This window comes from Esox lucius, chromosome 1 (assembly GCF_011004845.1).
Source record: "Esox lucius isolate fEsoLuc1 chromosome 1, fEsoLuc1.pri, whole genome shotgun sequence".
NCBI classification, from domain to species: domain Eukaryota; kingdom Metazoa; phylum Chordata; class Actinopteri; order Esociformes; family Esocidae; genus Esox; species Esox lucius.
Genome location: NC_047569.1, coordinates 30,634,924 through 30,649,581, shown reverse-complemented (window position 1 = coordinate 30,649,581; position 14,658 = coordinate 30,634,924). Strand labels below are relative to the sequence as shown.

General features: G+C 40.4%; 1 protein-coding gene across 6 annotated transcripts in view; it reads right to left on the bottom strand.

The window, feature by feature from the left end:
• The window catches only part of gpr4 (G protein-coupled receptor 4), a 40,637-nt gene extending 29,983 nt beyond the window's left edge, over positions 1–10,654 (bottom strand). For 2 of the 6 annotated variants that reach the window (XM_020050292.2, XM_010865571.3), the window contains exon 1: positions 7,407–8,088. The gene's annotated coding sequence lies outside the window, so the exon portion shown is untranslated. Of the gene's footprint in view, positions 1–2,282; positions 2,359–7,406; positions 8,089–10,563 lie in introns of those variants that run through there. The other 4 variants (XM_020050302.2, XM_020050304.2, XM_020050301.2 and 1 more) reach the window with 4 other exon arrangements.
• Between the last annotated feature and the right edge of the window lie 4,004 nt (positions 10,655–14,658).

Here is a 14,658-nt window from a genome sequence, read left to right as displayed (position 1 = left end):
GAGTGCAAACAGATCACTTCAATGTAGAGAGGTCTGGTAAGGGTGCCACTAAAATTTCTCGCTTCCTTTGTGACTTCCTGTTATGTCAAAAGGTGTTTAGTTTAGTTGATTAGTAACATTCTGTGGAAGTGGGCAGCTAGTCTTGAGGCTATAAATAGGGCAAATCCCAAATATTGCTTCCAATTCATATTGTTCATGTGAAGAAAGTTCTTGATAATACCAATTTTATAAAATTTCTGACCATGCTGGGAATTTTGGCAGTCTTTTTTCCTCAAAGGCATTTGTTTTATGCAATTAACCTAGTGATGATTTTGGTAAAGTTCTGCTTAGTATAAGAGGTGCCATAAGACTGAAGCAGGTGTTTCTATCATTATGTTCTTATGAGCTTATATCCTGTCACACAATGCTCACTTTTGGGGTTAGGGTTACACTTTGGTAAACTTGATCACTACATTTTACAGAGATTATTCCCATTCAACTAGATTGTTTACGGGTGAAACTCGTATGTGAAATCTAATGTGAAATTGTTTAGCTGTGTACAGATATTTGGGTAATAATATGTGCTTAATTCAGGCCCAGAAGCACTACACCTAGGTATTAGCAAGCCAACAAACATTATTAACCAACAGTATCTAGCTAGAAACACTAGCTAACCTAGGCTGTAAGGTAAAGTAATGCAAAATTCTCCTACAATGCAGAATTTCTATTTGTCCACAGAATGTGTATCGACTTCCATCAGAGTCACAATAACACATGGAAGCGAAATATCTCTGTCTTTTCCTGGTTGCTAATCTTCTACACAGTTGACTCAATTTATTTTCAAGTTGGAGACAATCTGGGAATAGTATAGGGAAACATTGCGCCATCTAAATTGCCTTTTAAAATATTCCAGAAATATATTTTAGCAGCTTTAGTTGGTTAGCTAGCAGCTACTGCCTATGCAATGCTGATTTGAACTTCTGTGCTGCAAGTCCGTGCTGCAAGTATCTTCTGTGCTGCAAGTATCTAAAAATAATTTACAGGTTATGTTAACTGTTCCTATAGGTAGATCCACAACACTGGGATACAACACTGAATAGACCATGGTAAACACATTTTTAATTACTGTCGACGGCATTGACTAAATGTAAGTCACAAGCTGATAAGAATGGGGTAAACATCAGTCTGTACAAAAAGGGATTGTCCTATAATTATTTATTTTTTTAAACAGAAATATTGAAATTCCTATCTTAAATGTAGATGGATTCTGGAATCTCGTGACTCCGGTTTGCAGGTGGGTGTTTTTTGTCATGACTGGCAGATTAGCCCTCAACATAGATTATGTGATTGGTGGACTCAATGGACAAAGCCTGCATACCAAACAAGTTGCATGCTCTGTGAGGACATTTGACCAGGTGTAGCAATTGTTCTTACCCTAAACCCAACCTCAAACCCCAACTCTTTCCTTCTAAATATAAACTTCAATGTGCATTTTTCATAGTTGTGACGTAAGCTCTGCCTAAATAATTGAGTTAACCAATCACATAATTTCTGCATTCAGGGTAGAGCTGCCCAGTAACTAGATTCATGGCAAAAAAAAGAGGCTAGTCTGGCGTTTAGGAGAGGGGCCAGGCATGCAGGAACCTGTACAGAGAACGAAGCCACATGAGACATGACTGTGGTGGGCTCACTCTGGTGTTGTTATGGCCCGAAGAGCTTGTGCGTTTGTGTATAACCAAGCAGCTGTACAAATCCCCATAGGGAGCCCAGAACCAGAATGAGATTCACAGCGTGTTACCAAAAATATGTGTGGTTGTGAAAATTAACCCTAAATTACATTCAATTAACAATCAACAAACAAGTCCCCAACAAGCTTTCCTTCATCCTCACAGTGAGAACATAGGTGCGGGTGATGGGAGAGGATATGATCTGTGCTGCTGTAGAGAAAACAGGTCAAGCCTACCAACAAAACATCCCTGAGAAATGGCTGCTGAGTATAAAGAACCATGTCAAACCGGGACAACAAAGTGTGTAAAGTTAGTACCTTCTATGACATGTAGAAATCCCATGACATGTAGAAAAGCCACTGGCCCCTGTATAAACAGTGCCTCAGAATTAGTATATTTCAAACATGATTTATAGCATTTTAACCAGTCCAGGGGCTCCACAGTGTCAAAACACAAATCATCATGAACGTCACAACACTGGACCCAGAGCTGCACTCACCACAGAAGACAACATCTTTACTTTTTTTTACGCCAAGGCTTTTTCCCCAATATCACATTTCATACACAAGCACTTACATTTTCAGAGCGTTGTGTTATTGACGGGCTGCAGATTAGGCAAAGTGCTGGTCGCAGGTGCAGACAGAGTGCAGACCACTCAGAGGCTTGTATTCCCTCTGTGATATCTGTGTAAAAGTGCTGACAACCTGACGCCGTCTCCAAATGCTTGTTGGCCATGAGCTCATCATCTCTGTCTCTGTGACCACAATGTGTATTACCGCAATGCTCCTCTCTAGGAGGCTGGCCTTTTGTTCAGTTTTTCAGTTTTTCCACAAAGGTGTACAGCAACAGTATTGGAATGTAAAAATTACAGTTCTGCATTATGAAATAAGATATGATTTTTTTTGTATTTGTATTATAGCACATAAACCATTGCATAATTAGGGACAGAAAGTTAATAGGATCCCAACATATTCATAGGAACTCTGGAATTCAGTTGTACTGTAATGATGTTTCCTTCTATGAAATTATACACGCCTTTCTTTTAAACCACATAATATTATTATATTAATTTTCACACATACAAAAACTGTGCGATTCAGTCAGATGTGACTGTTTATGTGATGGTGCAATTGAATGCAGATTTAATTAACGTTATCACATCACCTCACCAAAGGCAACACTCTGTTGTAAGTGAACTGTGTTATCTTGTCTCTTGTCATGTACGTGCTGTGTTACTGTGTTCAATCCCCAACCATACATGGGATCTGATTTACATGTAAGAAACACATTTTGTCCATTGTTGGCAAACCCATTCACATTTACAATGACAACCTGGCCAAAGGAATAACAATCGCAGGCAACACTCACTTACAATTTAGTACTAACTTAGTACTAAACTAAACACAATGGAAAAAGGTAAAAGGCCAATACATTTCTCCATGTGAGGTGATTCATAAAGCTTGATAAGGGGATCACTAAATGAGCTGATACATAAAGACATTTAAGGTGCTTGAAAAGTGAACTGATCAGGTAGTGGCTAATAATAAGGAATAAGGAGTGACGAAAGTGGCAAGTCTTTTGCAATCTGTCCCAGTCAATGGCAGCAGAGACCTGAAAAGAGGCCAAAGGTAGTGTCAACTGTAGGGATGACCAGGTACCTGGCGTAGTGCAGTGTTCTGCTGGGTCGGTAAATATGTGGAGATTTGCCTATGAAGAGCGTGTAGATAAGCCGGTACCTACCAGTGAGTCTGGCGTTGCAGATGCAGCGAGGGCCAGTGCACCAGAGTAAAGATGATTGGTGATAGGTTTGGTAAGGGGCACCGGTGACCAAGTGGGATGGGGTTGTGGTGAACTATGTATATATTTTGAAAGTAATCTGTAACCCTTTAAATTACAATTACTTGACAGAATTATAATCCATTTTGGAAACGGCACAGTGTTGGCAAAGAAAGGAGTTTTTTTAGGTGAGTTTGACTTTAGTCTTAATGTTTACAAAGACGGGTAGAATGTGACATACAGGTGGTATATTGTTTTGCATGTTAATGTAACTTACATGTAAGGTCCGCCACACGGGGGTGACCGCACAGTTAAATAAATTCCAATAGTAATGGAGTCAGTTCAGGATTAATTATTTTCTGAACTAAGTTAAAATGGAATTGGGCCCAGTCTAGTCAAGCTGGAATGTCAGGAACAACAGCAAGATTGAAAACAAAAGTGAAACCTTTCAATTTCCCAAAAATGAAAGATGTCTAATATGGCATGGCATTTGACAAATGCAAATGATGAAACAAAAACAAACCATCTCCAGGTATAACTTGTCCATGCAAATTCCAGGTATTGTTTTTTGAGGGCACAGCCACTACTCCATGCCAGCAATATAAGGAAATGCATCCTTTAAAAGGATTACATTGAAAGCATTGCCAGCCATTCCACCACCATGAGCTCTTTTCTATCTGAAGGCTTGATGTGGAATTTGAATGGATAGTTGTAAATGCAAAAATGTAATAAAACATTCAGCTGAAAATGTAATTATTTCCACAGGAGAGCCTTTAAAAAATATATTTTTCAAGGCTAAAGGTCTCCCTATATCTTGTACCACAAATGAAAGACTACAGTCCAATGACAACTCCAGCGAAGCATGCAATCCAACTCTGCCTGGAAAACAATATCCAATTTGACAAAGCTGTGGTCAGGCCAGCTGATTCTCCCTGCTTGTTATTTGGTGATAACCACTCTACTTGTCAGGCCATTAAGGGTTCCTGCTTATCACAGGTCCACTGTGTGAGACTATGAGCAAATACATTGGGCCAGCTAATACGCGGGGCCAGGAAATATGAGGGGTCAGGAACTACATGGGGTCAGGTAATACAAGGGGCCAGCTAATACATGAAGACATCTAATACATGGGTTCAAGAATCAAGTGGGGCAAGGAAATACGTGGGGTCAGGAAATACTTGGTGTCAGTAAATATGTGGGGTCAGCTCGGCTACATGAAATGTGCTAGTGCTTCCATCTGCATTGGCCCTGGATAATCAGGATTCCGACAGACAGAAAGGCAGACTGATAAACAGACCGGCATACAAACAAACGGACAGACAGGCAGACAGACAGACAGGCAGGCAGGACTTGAGTAGCTAATGGACCCTCATGAGTGGTTGACCTGGAAGAGATCATTCAACAGCTATTGTGTGTGGACATAATTTAATATGATGCCATAAAAACACAGGTGATGAGGCGGTAAAACCCTTCACAGCTCCAGTTCACTGGGTACAGTGCACTACAGTAAATAGAGCCCCAGCATGCAACACAGTGAGTGCATGAGAAAAAAAGCCCTTTTATGTGCTATGCTGTAACTCACAGTTAAAGGAGTAGTCCTTTTACAAATGCATATATATTTCCTAAGTTTAAATGGAGTAACAGAAACATTGATTTCACTATCCCTGTGTTGTTAATGGTTTACAGTGACTTAAAAAAGCCAAAGTTCAGATTGCAGTTATTTCTTTGCCAGAAACTACTTTCAGGTTAAGAAGACAATGACATGTAGCCTGGTAAATTTCTGTACTATCCCTTTTTACAGCATGAACTAGTGTGAGGTATTGAGTGGAGGTTTTCTTGACAGGTGCGGAACTTTCAAAACATTGCCTTCTAAAAGTAAGGGAGGTGGGCAGTAGCAGTTGAAATTCCTTGGTAAAACGACACAACCTGAAAACCAGGGTGAATAGCTCCAGAACCTTTAGCAAACCACACAGCATTGAGAAGAACGTGAGCATTGAAGGTCAGCAGATGAGAGGGTTAAAGGGTGACGTGTTAAACGTATTACCTGGAGGACTCAGCTTCAGTGTATTTTTTTATTTTTATTTGTCTCCAATTCATACATGGACAACCAGTAGATGGGACTCCTTAAACAATCAGTAACCTTCACTCATGAGTCAAGTACAAGGGAGGAGAAACCCGGCAGACAACTGGCCCTCTGTAGAGCGAGTCTGACACCAGTGTTCTAGTCCATACCACGTGCAGGGACCAGATCACAGTGTCCAACCATCCACAGGGGCAACTTGAACACCTGTTATATCATGAGCCGGCGACTTGCTAGGACATTAGGTGGTGGCGATGGTGGACTGGCTTTAACCATGGACTGTGGCTCTGACAGTTGAGTTTTTGGGTTGCACTTGAGTTTGACTGACAGCTAAGATAAGGCAAAATGTAATTATCGAAACTTCACATACAGAAGGCTTTACAAGGATCTGCATACAAGAGGCTGTTTATTTCTCCTGAATATAGTTCCTTAAGGTTTACACGCACGTGCATAGATTTCATACAAAGACTGTAGGCAGGAAACTCTTAACATGAAACTCTTGTCACTGTGTGACAATGGCTGAGTTTCACCCAGTGCCGGATCTTCCATGTTTAATCATGATGCATACTTGATAACTGGCAGACGCCAGATGTTTTGTTAAATCTTTCACCAACTCAAGCCATGATATGGTCACATAACTGTAAAGTCTACATCCCAATTTATCCAAACGTTTTCATGAGATGCAAGGCGTTTGTGGACAACTGCTTCACTACAACACAAAACAACGTAACAACTAGCCCATAAGTTGTAGCCGACAATTTACAAAGTTTTTTTAATATCTGCTTTACAGAAAATACTGTACAAGGCAGAAGAATAGGTAAAGATGTGTAAAGAGTTAGGTTCAGCCACAGACGGAGAATAAAATTTAAGGGAATACAAGGATGTGAGAAGTAACTAAGTAAAGAGTGTACAGAGAAAAAAGATGAGCAGAAGCCGATCCACACAACACCAGAAACTTCTAAGTGAGAGAGATGTATCTCACCTAAAGGAACGGAAATATCACAGTCAAAGACCAGCCACTACTATTTTAGATATCTAGGCGGGGCCCCTCCGGTCTCCTTATTGTTCCCACCCCATACAGCCGGTGCCTCAGAGTGACTCTATTCACAGGCTAATTCTTTTTGGCCCAGGAGGGGCAGGTGGAGCCAACAGAAAGGGACTAAAAGCTGCATTCAGTATTTCTATTTTACATTCTGGAATGTTCTGATAGATGTATGTGATGTAGTACACAAATGATGCTCATACGTACAGAATTTGTCATTACTTCTTCTCTATTGATGGATGATTCCATCAGTGTGGCCCTTGTCTGTATACTGCCACTGTTCAAACCAGACTAATGTGCCAGGGCAGGACATCTAATCAGACAATGGCCCTGTCTGGATCAAAAAAGTATGGGTCCAGTTTTTGCCAATATTCGCACTAAACAATCTTCTTATACATATGAAAGTCAGAAAAGAATTGGACCTGTGCCACAGCCAACTTAAAATGTTAAGCTATGTTATAATTCTGTTGCTGCTGTTACATGTTACAAGGTGGCATATTATTTGGAGATTCAGTTGATTATTTCTTACAAGAGACATTCTTGCTCTTGAATGATTGTTGAATAAGTTGGATTCATTTGATAAATCATACCAGAAAACTTTAAACATAGTAAAATAGCCATACAATACCGCCACATTTGAAAAGTTAGATCTTCACATTTCATTGTAATCCCAGCAACAATCCTAAGTAACTGAATTGCTTATCTCATGCGGCTGTAAATTAAGCTAATTCCTTTTAAAGCAAGTGATGACAGTCGCGCGGACTTCTATCGTAGTACATTGAAAACACGGTGAAACACTTACATTCAGGTCCGTTCGGTCTCAATTTCCATAACCCGATATTGTCCATACTGCAGCCGATTCGTTGAGTAAACTGTGTAATCCCCACTCCCTTTTCAAGATAATCGGGCGCTGTATCGAGTCCATAGAAATGACAATCCTTCGCTCTCCTTCTTAAAGCCCATGTGGATTGCGCCACTGTAGCTAGAAGTGCAGTAGCGGCATAGACGTCTGCACTCTGCACACTGTAACCTATCTGGCAGAACGCTTAATGTTGCAAGCAACTGTTTATCATCGGAAATCATACAAAGAACACTCTTAAGAAATGTTCCTTCAAGTTCGGTGGCAGACCAACGACATGAATCGAGAGGGAGAGTGTGCCTGCGTCCGTCTGTGAGCGTGCGTGTGTTTGTCTACGTGTGTATGTGTAAATGAGAGAGAGAAAGACAAAGAGAGAAAGTGATTAAATTGCTGCCATGGACGAGTCATACATGATTATAAAGTAATGGTAAACATGAAGGGAAAAAAATGAACTGAAACCTGTTGAAATAATGCCCCTTCTTTCCGTACATCACACTGCCCCACATCCTAGCAACAATGTCATTACAGTCCATTAAAAGACACATCTCCCTTATTTTACGGTGCATAGCTCCCTTTCAGGGAAACTCATGTTACACCAGATGAACTCAAGAGATAGTCTACAGTTGGCCTGGGGTTAAGATAATGACAGAGTAGCTTGGATGATAACAAATTTTGTTCATTTTGTATCCTGGAAAACAGTGAAGGTGTGGAGCGAGAACTCACATATTTCGGTAGCCTATTTACCGGACGTCTAAAAAATTTTTTGTAAAATGTTTTGGAATTAACGTGAAGGTGTAAATCGTATACAAATATATTAGCACAGTTTCAAATTTCTGTATGATCCCAATTATGTAGATATGTGCGGTTGCTGAAACTAATTGTGTTCTGTAGTAGCCTACTATAGTCGTCCGACGACGTCACGGCGACGATGCATGCGCAGAGGGGGCAAAATACACGTTATTCTGAATAGTAAAGCTATTTCTAAAAAAACAGTGGGACTTACAACTAGATGTCTGTAGTGTGCGACTCAATCTTTTTTGTTATTATTATAAAGATTGGATATAGAATAGCCTACATGATTGTATTGTCTTAATATTAACCTAAAATAAACCGAACAATCTTTCGTAAAGATGTTCAAGGTGTGTGTGTGTGTGTGTGCTCGTGTGCTGTTACCATATAGCAGCTGGGGTTTTAACATGATTTTTTATGAAAACAATTCCTCACATTCTTGAAACAATAATAATATTGGAATATTTTCGTTCACTATTTTCGTATACTTCAAATAAACTGTTACTCTGACACTAATGTAATGGGGTGGGGGGGGGGGGGAGAGAGAGAGTGGGAGCACGAGGTATCTACCCCGCCCACCCTGACCTGCTGCTGTGACAAATGGAACGCATCCAATGCGCGTGCATACAGATCTGATCAAACGCCCAGACGGATTGCTAGGGCTAAAATAATCTCCGTCTTCAAGAGTGCTACATACTAGCAACTTAATTACCAGAAAATATCTCAACACACAAAACAATTCTTAAAGGGATATTTCAGTTTTTCTTATTTTCCTCTTGCTCTAGCACTGTAGTTTAATTCAGACATTTGTTCTAGTCAATGTGGCATTGCTTAGTTATTTGGCTGGTTTAGTAGTTTACGTGAGCCATTACTAATCGTAGTGGATTGACATCAAAAAACGAATTGCAATGTGGTCCCAACAGCAAACGGCCCCACAACAAACTCAACAGCCATCTCATGTCTTTGTTGGCTATACACCCAAGTAAGTATCGAAACACTCGTGTATTTCCACTACTACATGAATGTGTTCATCTCAAACTGTATAACTGAAATTGCCCAACACAACAGCAAAACAGGAAGTACACACAGTGAGAATTTTACAGCTTTATACAAATAGTAGTGGAAATGTCACGTGTTTCGATAATGCGTGCACAGCCCACAAAGATATGACATGGCTGTGGAGTTTCTTGTAGATTTGTTTCAAAGCACATTGCTGTATTATATTTGTATGTTTTTTACCTCCCTCTCGATTATCCTTTTGAACTGTCCTATAGGTAGCAATTCATCAATTGTTTTTTTTTTATTCTTGAGATTGGCAAAAAACAACAGTTAAAACCTGATTTACTCAGGTTTAGCCAAACCCTCAAGATTGTTTATTGTATCTCCTGTAACTAATCAGTGTGCTGTGATAAACTGGATCCAATGATTTTAGTGTATTGGCAGTTGCATTCAAATAGCTAATGTCATTGTAGTCGACTGAATGATCTTAGAAGATTCATTAGCATAGACAGAATCAATATCACCACCATTCAAATCTGAGCCATAGCTGTGTGCCCTGGTAAACATGTACTTACAACTTGTTTGAAGTCAACAAAAAGGCAGAACAAAGGACCAACTAAAGATCAACAGGGGCAACAGATTTTGCAGCAGAATCATCAGGATGAGGAGGTGACTCACAAAAAACAGAAATAATATGGTTATTAAAAAGTACCGGGCCCAAACATGTATCCTGTTTGTCAGGTCCGTTTCAAACCAGTTACATTGTGCCAGATCCGGGCCGATTCCCGACAACCTATGCATTAGTAATGAAGCGTCCACTGTGTTGAATGCCTTCAACAAGCTAATGGTAAGGACAAGCACAATGCCTTTTTTTTGATACATTTAAATGTGCTGATGTAATAAAAAAACACAGTAGAAATAGTGCTATAATCTGCCTTAAACTAGATTAAGGACCTATAATGCATTTTGTAGCAAGAAAAGGTACACGCTGAGTGCTGATCAAAGATTATCTTTCCCAACCATGTTATAGGGCCTGTCATAACCTGACTCTCACTGGATCAGTTCTCATGCGATTTTGCAAGATGCGTTGTTCCAGCAAAAACGTATATTATTTTCAAAATGTTGTCTATTTTGTATGAGCTACTCCTAGCGAGTCACCCAGCATGATCAGGCTATGTGTCAATGCTATGAAAAGAGGAAGAAAAAAAATCTATTTTCAGTTGACATAATTGTATGCCCCCCCCCCACACACACACACACACTTAGCCTAGTCACCCATGAAATTAAAACCTGTTAGACAAATATAACTTACCTACAATGTACGCAGCAATGTATTGTAGCAGACAGACTGTAGATTTCCTTGTGAGATCAGATGCTAGACTGCCAGAGGCATGAATTTCATCACAATATATTATTTTCTCAACTTATATGTGCTCCTCCTGCCATGTCACCCAGCAAGTACTGGATATACGTCAACTGTGTTACAAGAGGACAATGAGTCCATGATAAAAATACACATTCAGTTTACACACAATATAATAGTGTAGCCAACAAATACTACATGACTCATAGCCAGGTTTCATCATGGGATGATTTCAGCACCAGAACATTCTTTACCAAGAGAACTTGGAGGATCTCAGCTGCAGCGCCTACACAAAGTCTACACAATGACTATACCACCTTGCTCTTTTTTCACATTTTGATAAGTCAGTGCTTCAGAGTTTCATGTATTTACATTAGAATTTCCACTCATCTTCACAACATTCTCAAAACTTTTAAATTACTTTTTTAAGTGTGTTTAACAAGTATATGTATATTTAAAAAACAAAAAAGAAATATTAAATTGCATAAATCTCTAACCGACCCACCACCACCAACTTAGTGTACAAGTCCTCGAGGAAACCAAGTTGGCCTTTCAGCATAACAATGACAAAGCTACTGTGGAGTCACAATGCAATAAAAAGCTAAATGTCCTTGACTGGTCCAGGCCGAGCCCCAATCAAAATTTACTGGAAAATATGGCACTTGAAAGTTGCAGTACATCAATGCTCCCCAATAAACCTGGAAACACTTCAGCAGTAGTAAGCCAAAGAAGAATGGTCAAATTTAGCAAAATCTAAGTGTGCAAGAAAGGCTATCTCAACAAAGCCCCAGCTGAAATCAATGGCAGGTGTTCTTCCATTAAGTATAAACTCAGGGGGGTGGACTTATCCAAGAATTTTACTTCTATTTTTTGTTTTTATTTCATAATTTCATTTCACAATACCAAATAGGGTGGAGTACAATGTGCAGATTAGTGGGGGGATAAAATCCTAATTTAATTGCATGAAACTCTAAGGCTCTGAATACGTCCCATTGGCATTGTTGTTTCCCCCTCATAAGTTGAATTCGGGACATTTTGCCAGTCAAACCTGTGAAAGTTTACTTGTTACTGTAACAGGGAGTGGGTCGAACATATGCCATGGAACTGTCTAACTTCAAAGCAGTGCAGTTTACTTAATGCACATGTTGTTGTGCGGTACAGCAAGAAGCAACATTCCATTTCAGAAGTCCACCTGTGCATATAGAGCCCCTGCAGTGACAATGAATAGATTGTTTGGTCATACATTCTTAGCCATGTCTGTGCCTCGGCCTTGGGCCAAACATGTCTCCCTTGTTTTGGGCTTGTTATATGAGTGCCCTGTTTTATTAATTTGATGTTCCATTTTCCATAACACACTCACATTGTAAACAAGTTGTTGGACAGCACGCAGCTGCAACCACACTGATTCAGGTCAGCCAGCCGCGCTCAAGCATCTGGAATCATAAACAACAAAGAGCACATGTTTGAATGAGACATTCGTGCCTTGTACAGAGATGTGCCTGCATATAATGATCATGACTTCATTAAGCACAGGAAGGTGAAAAAGTGCATCCTCTCAAATGTTGTCTTTATTATATTTTATACACATTTGGTGTATTTTGATATGCAATGTTCCCTTCAACTTAACAAATGACACTTATGGATTATACTCTGCAATAATTGTTTGAATAATTGACATTAGAAATCTAATATCAATTGTAATAACAAAATTAACACTATGCATTGACCCACTTTTCTTTAAAGTAACACTTTAAATGTATAATGTTTGAAAGCTTTCTTGCATGCAAGGCCCTCTTCAAGACCCCGGCAGCATTTAGATAGGAGAACTGGGCTCAGGCATTCCATAACCCTCCATTTCTTACTTTTGTGCCATTTTTATTGTAGCTTAACTTGTGTGTTTTGGAGCATTGTCCTGTTGCAAGATCCATGTTTGATTCAGCTTAAGTTTTTTGACAGATGACCTGACATTCTTCTTGCAAATGTCTCTGATAAATGATAGAAAGTTGGCCAGGCCCTAAAACAGCCCCAAGCCAGATTGCCACCGCTTACATTCTTTACAGTTGGTATGAGGTTGTTTCGTTCAAAGGCAGTGTTGTCTGGCAAATATCAGTTGTGCCTTGATATTCATTTTTCAGAGAGGAGACTTCCATTCCTGACCTACAATACATGCCAAGTATGTGAAGCCTCTTTCTGACAAATTATTCATGCACTTAGACATTGATCATGAAAAGAGAAGCCAGTAGATCCCTAGATGTTACCCTGGGGTTCTTAGAGAAGTCTATAAGCATCTTTGATCTGCTCTTGGGCTAGTCTAGTGGGATGACCTGTCCTAAACAGATTGCCAGTGGTGTGGAATTTTCTCTATTGTTAGGTGAATGTTGGACAGTGGGATGATGTAGGCTTTGTAACACCCTCTAGACTCACGGCCTCAATACTCTTTCTTCTGAATGCCTTGGTTAGGCATTTTGATTTGAAAAAATAGAATGTAAAAAAATCAAGGGAACGTGTAATTATCAAAGTATAACACCAAGTCAATTAAACTTCAGGAATATCAATCTGTCCAGTTAGGAAGCATAAGCGATTGTAAATCAGTGTCACCTGTTTTGGTGCAAATGAAAGTGACAACAGGTGTATTGGAGGGGCAACAGCAAGACAACCCCCAAAAATTGAATGGTTTTGCAGGTGAGGGCCACAAACAATTGCTCTTTCCTTATCTTTCCTGACTTTTTGATTCCTGACTTCTATAGTTTTGGATTTTGCTAGTGTCCTTGTCACTACAGGTAGCATAAGGTGGTACCTGCAGCCCAATCAGGTTGCACACGCAGTCCAGCTCCTCCAGGTTGGCACATCCATACATGCTGTCTCAAGAAAGTTTGCTGTGTCTCCCAGTACAGTCTCAAGAGCATGGAGGAGATACCAAGAGACAGGCCATTACACAAGGAGAGCTGGACAGGGCCACAGAAGGGCATCATCCCAGCAGCATGACAGGGATCTGCTCCTTTGTGCGAGGAGGAACAGGAGAAGCACTGCCAGAGCCCTACAAAATAACCTGCAATGGGTTACTGGTGTGCATGTGTCTGACAAAACTGTCAGAAACAGACTCCATGAGGGTGGCATGAGGGCCCGACATCCTCTAGTGGGACCAGTGCTCACAGCCCAGCACCGTGCAGCACGATTAGCATTCGCCAGAGCCACTAAAGTTGGTAGGTCCACCATTGGCATCTCTTCACAGATGAGAGCAGGTTCACACTGAATGTGACAGTGTGAACTGGAGACACCATAGTGAATGTTACAGTGGGGAGAAGAAGTATTTGATACTCTGCCAATTTTGCAGATTTTCCTACTTACAAAGCATGTAGAGGTCTGTAATTTTTGTCATAGGTACACTTCAACTGAGACGGAATCTAAAAATAAATCCAGAAAATCACATTGTCATCTCATCTTCATCCGCTTATCTGGTATCGGGTCGCAGGGGCAGCAGCTCCAGCAGGGGACCCCAAACTTCCCTTTCCCGAGCCACATTTGCCAGCTCTGACTGGGGGATCCCGAGGCGTTCCCAGGCCAGTGTCGAAATATACACTCACCTAAAGGATTATTAGGAACACCTGTTCAATTTCTCATTAATGCAATTATCTAATCAACCAATCACATGGCAGTTGCTTCCATGCATTTAGGGGTGTGGTCCTGGTCAAGACAATCTCCTGAACTCCAAACTGAATGTCAGAATGGGAAAGAAAGGTGATTTAAGCAATTTTGAGCGTGGCATGGTTGTTGGTGCCAGACGGGCCGGTCTGAGTATTTCACAATCTGCTCAGTAACTGGGATTTTCACGCACGACCATTTCTAGGGTTTACAAAGAATGGTGTGAAAAGGGAAAAACATCCAGAATGCAGCAGTCCTGTGGGCAAAAATGCCTTGTTGATGCTAGAGGTCAGAGGAGAATGGGCCGACTGATTCAAGCTGATAGAAGAGCAACTTTGACTGAAATAACTACTCGTTACAACCGAGGTATGCAGCAAAGAATTTGTGAAGCCCCAACATGCA